We start from the raw sequence: 10,899 nt of genomic DNA, 5'->3' as shown, positions 1-10,899 counted from the left end.
AACTTTGGAAGCTGGAAGTCTGAGATCGAGGCATCAGTAGGCTTGCCTTGATCCAAGGGCTCTCTCCTTGGCTTGTAGATGCCGTCTTCTCCCTGTGTCCTCACACGGCCTTCCCTCTGTGTCTGTGTCCTAAGCTCCTCTTCTGAGGACACGGTCATATGGGATTAGAGCTCGCCCTCATGACCTCCTTAATGATGTGAAGAACGAAGGCAAAAGGAAATGTAGATAAAATTAAATTTGCTTATATAACCTGCAGCCCATTGACAAATACTGGAGACAGGCAGAGAATGACTCTCCTCCAGGAACTCCTAATCTTAATGTTAACGCTTTGGTAGAGGGAAAAACAACCTTCGCTTGATGATAGCTAAGCCTCCAAGATGCTGTCAGTCTTCTCTATGTGAAAACCCTTTTGGAAATGTTGTCTTTACCTCTCGCAGCCCCCCCCCCCCACCAAAGTGTATAATCCATGGTGCCTCACAATCTCAGGGCAGCTCTTTCTGCCCATGGGTCCTGGCCCCTGTGCTTTAATAAAACCACCTTTTTGCACCGGACGTGTCTCAAGAATTCATTCTTGACCGTTGACTCTGGACCCCAGCACTTCAAACCACATCATGAGGACCACAACAACCTGCTAGTACGAGACTTCAGTAAGTACCTGGGTGTTTTCACAAGTGTCTCAACTGGTGTCCACATTCATCATGGTTCCCTCCCCTTCTCTCCAGGTTGGAGTGGCCAGGTCAGTTTGGATTAGATTGTGAAACACCTTGACTGTAAATATGAAGGAGGTGAGCTCTTATCTTATGGAAGCAGGGATGTCTTGGAAGTTTTTAAGAAGGGCCAAATTGTTTTTTTCAGGAACATACCACCCAGGAAGGGAGGAGACGGATTGGGGGACAATAGTCTAACCAGAAAGACTAATAATGACACTGTTGACCAAGTCCTGGTCACCGTTTTTCAAACTAAGTTCTACAGAGTCTATGCATCCCATGGAGGTGCCTCAGAGGTCACCTGAGGCCCAGGAGGCATTGTGTGGAAGAGAAGAGGGGACCTGAGTTTCAAAGAGCAGCTGGACCCATGATTACTTTCTTTGTAAATAGTACACGTTAGCTCAATAACGAAAATTGCAAACCTCTGATCTACATGAAACACAATGAGACCATAAATAAGAAGGAAGAGGAGGAAGGGTGAAGGAGGAGGAGTCTCTCTCTCGAGGAGAGATAACTTGTTCTCCACAGACAGATCACAAGGAAGAAGAGAGAAGCCATTTTTCAGATGGCTGACCCACACATCCTGCCAGTTCCAGTCTCACCCAGGGTGGGTCTACTTCCAAACTCACTCACGTGGTTGTTGATAGATTTCAGGTCCCCGAGGCTGTCAGAATGAGAGACTCAGCTTCTTGCTGGCCATTGGGCAAGGCTGCCAATGGTACATCACCTCTCCACAAACAGCTCATAACATGGCAGCCGGCTCCATTGATGATCAAGTGAGAAGGGGAGAGAGCAAGACTGAAGTCACAATAATGTGTAACCTAACCATGGAAATGACATCTAGTCACTTCTGTTAGACACCAGTCACTGGGTCCAGCCCCCCACTCCAGGCGAGGGGTTAAACTCCAGGTTTAACCTAGGGATCTTGGAGAGCCATTTTAGAAGAGCCCACTATACTCAGGGATAAAGACTTAACAGAGTACCCCCTGTTGCCCCCTTACTGCCCCCTCAGTTCTCGCTGCCCCCTCAATTACTCCTTCCCAAGGGGGGAGAAGTGACGTCCCTTAACTAGTGACTTTGGGGAACATTGACTGGGATATGTGGGTCAACCATCTGAAAAATGGCTTCTCTCTTCTTCCTTGGGATCCATCCGTCTGTGGAGAACCGGTTCCGCTATGCCGCTGACCATGACAGCAGCTGAGCCGTAAAGGCTCTGTCTCCCCTAGGAGAGAGCTTCCCTTCCCTAGAGCCACTGGGGAGAACTCCCTCAGTCTGGGTCCAGAAGTAGGCAACCCACTTTGGCTGCATACCTATGCCACAATCTCCAGCCTCAGCTTCATCCAAAACGAAGTTGGTGTTTTTGTCACCGTTGGCCTGATAATTCCAGTTCTCTCCATCAGCTTAGAACTCTGGCAAGGAAGAGAGGTGCCCCTCTCAAACCCCACTGCCATTCTTGAAAGAGTTGGGGTCTGGAACCCACCTAACCTGAGCAGGGCAGGCTGCACGGTCACATGAACGCAGGTGCTCAGCAGGGTCCTGCCCTTGGTTTAACACTCTGCTGTCACCGTCTTGAATTTCTTCACAATTTTTAAACAGAGGTCCCACATGTTCATTTTGCACTAAGCCCCGCAAATCATCTGGTTGATCCTGAACCTGAGTTTGATCCTGCTTTTGCCGCTAGCCTCCAGTCTTGGACACGTGACCAACCCCCTCTAGATTTCTCACTTGCAAAAAGGGGCTGAATACCCAATATCTAGCACTAGGGTTGTTGGGAGTCTCAGGTGAGGCGGCAGAGGTGTGAATGGTAGAACTACCCCCGGGTGTTTAACCTCCAGCGAATTAATTAGCCACCTCTGCCCAACGCAGATCCTGACAGGAACAGCTAAACAAACATGGCAGGAGGAAGGAATAGAAGACCCATTCTGGTCCCAGAGAGAAAGCATCAGTCTGAGATTCTGACACGGAAGCCAGTGCACCCTGCAAAGGCCCTTCCGTGTATCCCAGCAACTCCATGAGCAGTTCCCACAATGCACTGTTGACGCGGCCACTCAGGAACCTCTAGGGAGCCAAGGCCACGATGGGACATGAGGTCTCCAGGAGACCGAGACCTCATGGAAAGGTCATCTGCTGTAAAAGAACCAGTACCCTGAACGTTCACTTTCCAAACGAAGAGGAAATGTGTGCAGACATCAGGCCATCAACTTACACAACTCGAGAAAACACTAATCGTTAATGTATTTCATTGAGAAATACCAGAGAGAGAGAGAGAGAGAGAGATGCTTTTTTTGTTACTTGACTAATTTACTGCATTTCATGTTTAAATTGAAGTATCTACTTATACAATTATGAACCATCCTGACTCAAGGAAAGTTCACCAAAATAATTTCCTTATGTAACATTGTCTTCCGATATACCTGCTATTTTCATTTCATTCTGTGTTTTTATTCTGCCAGAGTCGAAAGATCTAATTGTATTTTTAAAGTGTCCCATTAAACCAAAATAACGCTCCTGCTACAATAACCATCATGAGCTAGTTGGTCCTGACTTGTATCACATTTTGAAATGTCATGCTTTTTTTAATGGTTGTTTTCCCAAGAGGGTTTATAGCTTTTTGCAATTAGGCAGCCTTGTAAAGCATGGTTTTAGATGATTTCAATGTTTCAAACCAACTGAGCATTTCAAACACCCATTTCCTTTGCCTTTTTAAAATTAATAATAATGTCTTTCACGTATCTTGGTTCTTTATAATTGACAAAGTGCAATCACATTTATTGTTTTATTTGCTTCTACTTTCCAGCCCTAGGTTACATGCTAGAAGAGGGCTTGGGTCACCAACAAAGCAAGAGACTAGAGCTCACATGAATGTAAAAGGAATTTACTGGCAGGATAGCAGGTGGCTCAAGGATCCACATGCAGGCTGGGGGCGGGGAATGTGGCTCCAACATCAGAACCACGGAAATCTGGGCAGCTGAGAACACTGCCAAGAGCCTGTCATCATTGTCTGGTTCAAGTGCAACCACCAGGACTGCCAACATCTCTCGCTCGCTCGCTCGCTCGCTCTCTCGTTATATCTGGGAGATGTTTCCATGTGGTTGCCGGTGATAATAGTTCATGGTTTCTTTGTTTTCACTGCAGTATCACACTCTCTTGTATAATTTTACCAAAACGTCTCGCTCATTCTATTTTTTTATGGATTGTTTCTAGCTTTTGATTATGAAGAACACTACTGCTGTGATAATGGCTTGCACCTGTCTTTTGGTGGACGTGTGCGTTAATTTTTCTTAGATGTCGCAATTCCAGAGGAATCGCTGGGCCGTCAGGTAGGCACAGGCTTCACTGTGTAGATACTCAGTGATGGGCTTTTGAGTCTCCTGCACCCAGTGTGAATATTACCTTCTATCCCTGCCCCTCTGTATCATTCCCTACACATGCAAGATCCTGGGGGTGTTCGATCATTCCAGCCCAGACCTCTTGCCCTCACCTAACAGGCTTAGGGCAGAGAACAATGTCCTTTGTCAGCTTCCATAGGATGTCCTTCATTCACATCCTGGGATGTCTTCTCAAACAAGGTGGGGGAAATGAACAAGATGTTCTGGTACCCATGAATCTGTGATGTCATACTCAGTCAGTGAGATGTCCCCATACATATGCTTCCAGGACAGGAGACTGGAGCCCAAGCCATGGTTCTGAGGGTCTGGGCCACATGCCAAGGAGCTTCAATGAGGGAAGGCAAGATGGAAAGTTCTGGGGCACAGTGAGAGCTGAGATAGGAAAGGAGCCGGTGGCCTAGGGTTGCACCTGCTGTTCACACCTTCATGTTTTGTGTCATTTAAACATAAAAACACGTTTGCAAATAAACGTTCACATGTAATGCTAATAACCTACTCCTGACCCCAAGATGCCACTGAGTATAAAAATCTATCACTGGGGCACCTGGGTGGCTCAGTCGGTTAAGCGTCCGACTTCAGCCAGGTCACGATCTCGCGGTCCGTGAGTTCGAGCCCCGCGTCGGGCTCTGGGCTGATGGCTCAGAGCCTGGAGCCTGTTTCCGATTCTGTGTCTCCCTCTCTCTCTGCCCCTCCCCCGTTCATGCTCTGTCTCTCTCTGTCCCAAAAATAAATAAACGTTGAAAAAAAAAATTTAAAAATCTATCACTGATTCAAGGCACTTGGTCAGGAATAAAGAATTGGATTGTGAGCTTCCGTTGATGGCATAAAACTGTTCAAAGGAGGGAATATTAACAGTTTCTACAGATGAGACAGTAAGTCGTACAAAACGGATCAAAAGGTCTGTGGCTCAGGCTGAAGTGAGGTGGGCTTGGGACCCTGACAACTCAGCCTCCCTCTCCTTCTCCTTGCCTTTCCCACCGTGGTTCCTAAGGCAGCTTTTCGGAACCCTGGAAACTCCTTTGGGCGTGATGAAGAGGGCTGTGTTTTGGAGTGAAGCACCTCTGTGGCATCGAGCAAGTAGCTTTACCTCTGAATTTCAGCTTCCTCATATGGGGATAATGAAATGTACTTCTTATGAGGATCGGAATAAGGGCATGCAAACCACCAGACACGATGCCTGGCCTGTCTTAGGCAAGTGGAGAGAGCTGAATTTGCTTCCATTTCTCCATGACCAACAGAAGGCAGAAGTGGATTCTGGTTTGTTGAACCATCTGTTGGATGAAGCATGTGAGAAAAACCAAAGTGAGGTGGGCAGTACAGGGAAAGAATAGCATGACAACACTTTGCCTAGCTTCCATTCATGACTGACACCAGCTGCTGAGGTCTTCGGGATGGGGGGCGGTCCATAAATAATAACCCTTTTCTTCTCCTCCTGACTGTAGAACCAGTGGAGGGAGGTGGGACACAGAGAGATGGAGAGCAGACGGTCATCTTTACGACCCATGAAACTGATGGCAGGTCATGGCGTTATACTCCTGGCCAAAAGGATTTGCTAACACTTTGCCCCTCTAGACCTAGAGACAGTCCAGCCCAGGGAGAGTTTGGGCCGAGCAGTCCCATGAGCGAGAGCCCGGAATGTCGCTCTTAAGGAGGGCCTTCTGGGAACAAATGAAGCAAGGGGAGAAAAATCACCATTCTTGCAATCACACACACACACACACACACACACACACACACACACACGCCCCCATATGTGCCTGATTCTGAATCCCTAAGGCAGTGGCAAACCCTATAATCATTTAAGAATGATTTTAGGGGCCTGTTTTCAGTTCTTTTCAATCCCCCAGTCTGCATGTTCTCAGATTCTGTCATTTCCTTTCCTTCGAACGGCACCTCCTTCAAGTCTTTGCCCAAGTGATGCGTTCTCTATGAAGCCCACTTAAAATGACAGCCTCCCACAGAATAGGAGAAAGAACATTTGCAAATTACATTTATGATATGGCATCAATATCCACAATACACAAAGAACTCCTAAAACTCAACAACAAATTTAATTTGCCCATTTAAAAATGGGCAAAGGACTTGATTAGATATTTCTCCAAAGAAGATTTGCAATATGCATGTGAAAAGATGCTCGATATCACTAATCACCAGAAAAATGCAAATCAAGGGCGCCTGGGTGGCTCAGTTGGTTGAGTGTCCGAACTCAGCTCAAGTCATGATCTCATAGTTCATGAGTTTGAGCCTTGTGTCGGGGTCTGTGCTGACAGCTCAGAGCCTGGAGACTGCTTCGGGTTCTGTGTTTCTGTCTCTCTGCCCCTCCCTGACTCAGGACCTCTCATTCTCTTTCTCTCTCTCTCTCTCTCTCTCTCTCTCTCTTTTCTCTCTCAAAAATAAATAAACATTAAAAAACAATTTAAAAAAAGAAAAATGCAAATCAGCCCCACAAGGAGATACCACTTCGCACCCATTAAAATGTCTACAAAAAGAGAAAACACAGAACACAAGACAACAAGTGTTGGTAGGATGTGGAGACACGAATCCTTGTGCGTTACTGATGGAATACGTGAAAAGATGCAGTTGTTGGGGGAAACAGCATAGCCGTTCCCCAAAACTCGAGTGTAGAATTACCATATGATTCACTTCTACTTCCGGGTATGTACCCAAAAGAATTGAAAGCAGGAACGCAAGTGGGCACATATTTGCACACCTGTGTTCACAGCAGCCTGATTCGGAAGAGCCAAAAGGTGGAAGGGACCCAAATGCCCGCTGGCTGACGAAGGATAAACGAAATGTGGTCTATCCATACAACAGAATATTGCTCAGCCTTAAGAAGGAATGACATTCCAACACATGCCATAATATGGATGAATTCTGAGGACATCACGTTAAGTGACACAAGCCAGCCGTGGAAGAATGATTGCTATAGGATTGTCCTTACATGAAGTACCTAGAGGAGTCACGGTGATAGAGACAGAAAGTCGAATGGTGGTTGCCGGGCCCTGGGGGCAGGGCGAAGGGGGAAGTTAGTGTTCAGTGGGGACGGAGTTTCAAGCTGGGAAGATGAACATGTTCTGGAAATTCATGGTGGGGACGGCTGCACAATGATGTGAGTACACTTAATGCTGCTGGACTGGACGCTTAAAAAGAGTTAAAGTGAGGGCCACCTGGCTGGCTCAGCACGCGACTCTTGATCTTGGGGTTGTGAGTTCGAGCCCCACGTTGGGGGTAGAGATTACTTAAAATTAATGAATAAGTGCATAAATAAACTTTAAAAAATGGCTAAGCGGTAAATTGTGTTATGTATATTCTACCACAATAAAGAGAAAGATGGCAGCCTTGGTTCCACCCTGTCCCCGTCCTCCTGATGCTCCCTGACCCTGAGCTGCTGGGTTTTTTCTGCTTCATGGGCCCGATCCCCTCTGATACATTATGTAATTTACCAATTTTCCATGTATATGTTTCACCACTCTCGTGTAAGCTCCACAGGGACAGGGATTGTTGCCTCTTTTATTTTCTTGTTCACTGAGATTTGATATCGGTGCTCAGTAAACACTTGTTGAGTGCATGAACCTTGGTGATGCTCAGTAAATCCTTGATGGGTCCATGAGTCAGTGGAGGGATGGATGGATAAAATGAATCCGTCGCCTGGCTTACCGGGTACCACTTTCCAGTTGGAAATCATTAGAGACACCATCAAAGCCTATTCTGCACTGGAGTAAAGAGAGGCACAGACAGGAGTAATGACTTTTCCAGAAGACTGACTCAGACACCACATTCAGAGAAAGTAACAAATCCAGTAGGAAAGGAACAGCAGTGCTCCGTCTCAGGAGAATAGGAGGTTCCCCTCCATATCTTTTTTTTGTTTTGGTTTTTTGTTTTTTTAGCATTTGCCCTCAGGGAAAAACTTGTTCAGCTTATAGTTAAAAAAAAAAAAGGCTTCATGTTTCTAGCAATGTCACTGCTGGATTTCATCTGTCTTTTTCTAACTGAAGCCTAGTTAGTATCTAACAGAAAGGAAGAACAAAAGATTGAAGTGAGGGAGAGTGAAGGATTGGGTGAGCGGTTTAACACAAAGCATGTTTTCTTAGTGACTTAAAGAAAAAAATACCTTGAAGTTCCAGATGAATGTCACGAAGGCACCTGTATGATTTCCCAGGGCTCTCTGGAGACTGATTTATTCCTGGCTTTAATAGCCTCAGGCTATCACTCTGCTTAAATAACCTTCTCTGTGGGGCCATAGCTTTATCATCTGGACAGAGTAGGGGGTACGGGGACGGGAAACGGGTTAGATGCAGGGCAATCCTACTGTGTGCCTAGTTGGTGTGCTGGAGATGGAAAATGGCAAAGAATTCTAAAGACGCTTCTATACCCATGTGTATAGCCTGTGTTTAGCTTTTGGGGGACTAATGAAGAATGAGGGACAGAAGCCTCTCGAAGGCATCCCTTGTGACTATCCCTTGTGGCAGAAGAGGCTTGATGAGACAAAGGCACCATCAGAGTTGCATCTGGAGTTTGTGACTTTGGGGGCTCTGGGGGACATCAGGATGGGCAGGGGCTCTGTTTTGGTCCTGGTGGTGGGAACAGTGGCAGGACCTGGCACCTGATGGGAGGCTTTAAGGGCAGAAGACGGCCACAAGAGGCCTCAAATAAACGAGCCTGTTTGAAGCCCACAAGAGAGCCCCTTGGGGATCCCAGAAATAACCGGGTCAGAATCCACCGGGACAGAGGTGAGATCCTGCCTGGGCAAGTGAGGACAACCAGCCTGTGAAATCTGAGACCTGACTGCACACGGGGTGAAAAGTAGAGAAGTTCTAGATGCAAATTAATTAACTTTTAAAAGCAAACTAATGAAAAGCTATTTAAAAAACGAAATCACACCATGTCCGTTCAATGTGGAGCGCACATAGATATTTCAGACAATCTGAAGTCTGAAGTACATTCATTTGACGTAGGAAGTGGGGGGTGAAACAAACCGACTTTGGGATTATAGTTCACTTGAAAGACATAATGGGGGGCGCCTGGGTGGCGCAGTCGGTTAAGCGTCCGACTTCAGCCAGGTCACGATCTCGCGGTCCGTGAGTTCGAGCCCCGCGTCAGGCTCTGGGCTGATGGCTCGGAGCCTGGAGCCTGTTTCCGATTCTGTGTCTCCCTCTCTCTTTGCCCCTCCCCCGTTCATGCTCTGTCTCTCTCTGTCCCAAAAATAAATTTAAAAAGTTGAAAAAAAATTAAAAAAAAAAAGAAAGACATAATGGGTATCTGGATTTATTTCAGGATTCAGCAAATTTGGGTCTACATGGTGGAAATAATAATCCTGCTCTTTTCGGCACTGGTCAGGTGCCATGTGGAGAATATACCTCTAAGAGCCATGTTTTAGGAAGACATGAACAAAATACTGTGAAGTCAGGCAAGGACAACTGGGTGGGGGGAAGGATCTAGAAATCCATTACCTGAGAAATTAAAGATATGGAACTCTTTGGGAAGGATCATCAGAGCTGTATTTGAGTGTTAGAAAAGCTGCTGGATGGGAAAAGAGGTGGAGCTGGCCCGGTAATGTTCCAGAAGGTCGAATTTGAACCATAGAGAGGAAAGTTATAAGGACAGAGGTCTTGGCCATATTTGAGAAAGGACTTTCTCTCTGATTGCTTCTTCCAAAGAAGGTGGCCTGAGCTGGAAGCTGAGTCCTTTGGGTTTGTGTGGGGTAGGGTCCATTAGCTGTGGGAGTCTGGGGCAGACCCACACCAAGGCTGCCAGGGAGAATTGTGCCGAGGCCACAGGCACAGATGAGGAAGTCTGAAGAGGGGCCAAGCCTCGGGAGCCAGACAGAGAGATGGAGAGCTGGCGGTATTGGCCTAACCTCAGCTGGCCATCACCCATCGGTGGCTCCATGGAATATGTGCAGAGCCATTATCTTGAAGAGTCCAAGTTATAATAGAGCTGGTCTCTGGCAAAGCCATCTTGTCAGGAAATGTTCTGATCCTGGAGGTGTTCCACAAACGCCTGGTGACCATCCACGCCTTCATGGGCTCAGTTTTGTTTTTAAATTTTCATCGTGGTAACATACACGGGGCATAACACTTGCCCTCCTAAATTTTCTTATGTTGCACCCTTTTTAAGTTTACATTTCAGGGACATTAAGTACACTCACCTTGTCGGACAACCGTCCCCACCACACCATCCATCTCCAGAACTCTTCCCGTCGTCTTGAAAAATTGAAACTCTGTCCCCCTTAACCACTAACTCCCCATTCCCTCCCCCGCTTCCCCGGCAACCACCCTTCTGTTTTTTTGTGTCGCAGTGAATTTGACTGTTGGGGGCACCTCACGTAAGTGGAATCATACAGCATTTGTCTCTCTGCGACTGGCTGGTTTCGCTGTGCATAATGTCTTCAAGGTTCGTTCATGCTGTAGCACGTGTCGACATTTCCTTCCTTTTTTTTGGCTGAATGATACATGTATATACGACATTTTGTTTATCCATTCGCCCACCAATGGACACTTGGATCAGTTGGATTAGATCAATTTTGTGCCAGGTCCTCTGGTAGGCACTGAAGTCAATACGATAACTGATCTCAGGGTTGCCTTGGGAGTGGGGAAAGGGCGGGGGCAGGGGAGTGACAATGTGGCAGGTTCGTAAGCCGATTTGGATAGTACCCTTTGAATGATAACAGTATAAAAAGTCTGTGCAGGATATAGTGGGTGCACAGTGAAAGGAGACATGAGTTCTGGGGGTGGTGCAGAGAGGGAGGACAGATTATTTTGTAAAGAGGCTCCGTCTGAGCTGCAGAGATCAATAATGCCAGA

At 46.7% G+C, this 10,899-nt stretch overlaps 1 long non-coding RNA gene across 1 annotated transcript; it reads right to left on the bottom strand.

The window, feature by feature from the left end:
- Window positions 1-1,454, bottom strand: LOC125156062 (uncharacterized). The gene is made up of 3 exons (XR_007148457.1): window positions 1,341-1,454; window positions 656-768; window positions 1-187 (listed from the first exon to the last, which is right to left on the bottom strand). It is a non-coding gene; the product is annotated as an uncharacterized LOC125156062 (long non-coding RNA).
- Window positions 1,455-10,899: the final 9,445 nt, after the last annotated feature.

This window comes from Prionailurus viverrinus, chromosome F2, assembly GCF_022837055.1.
Source record: "Prionailurus viverrinus isolate Anna chromosome F2, UM_Priviv_1.0, whole genome shotgun sequence".
NCBI lineage: Eukaryota > Metazoa > Chordata > Mammalia > Carnivora > Felidae > Prionailurus > Prionailurus viverrinus.
Note: the sequence above shows the minus strand (reverse complement) of the source record. Positions and strands in the feature narration are given on the sequence as shown.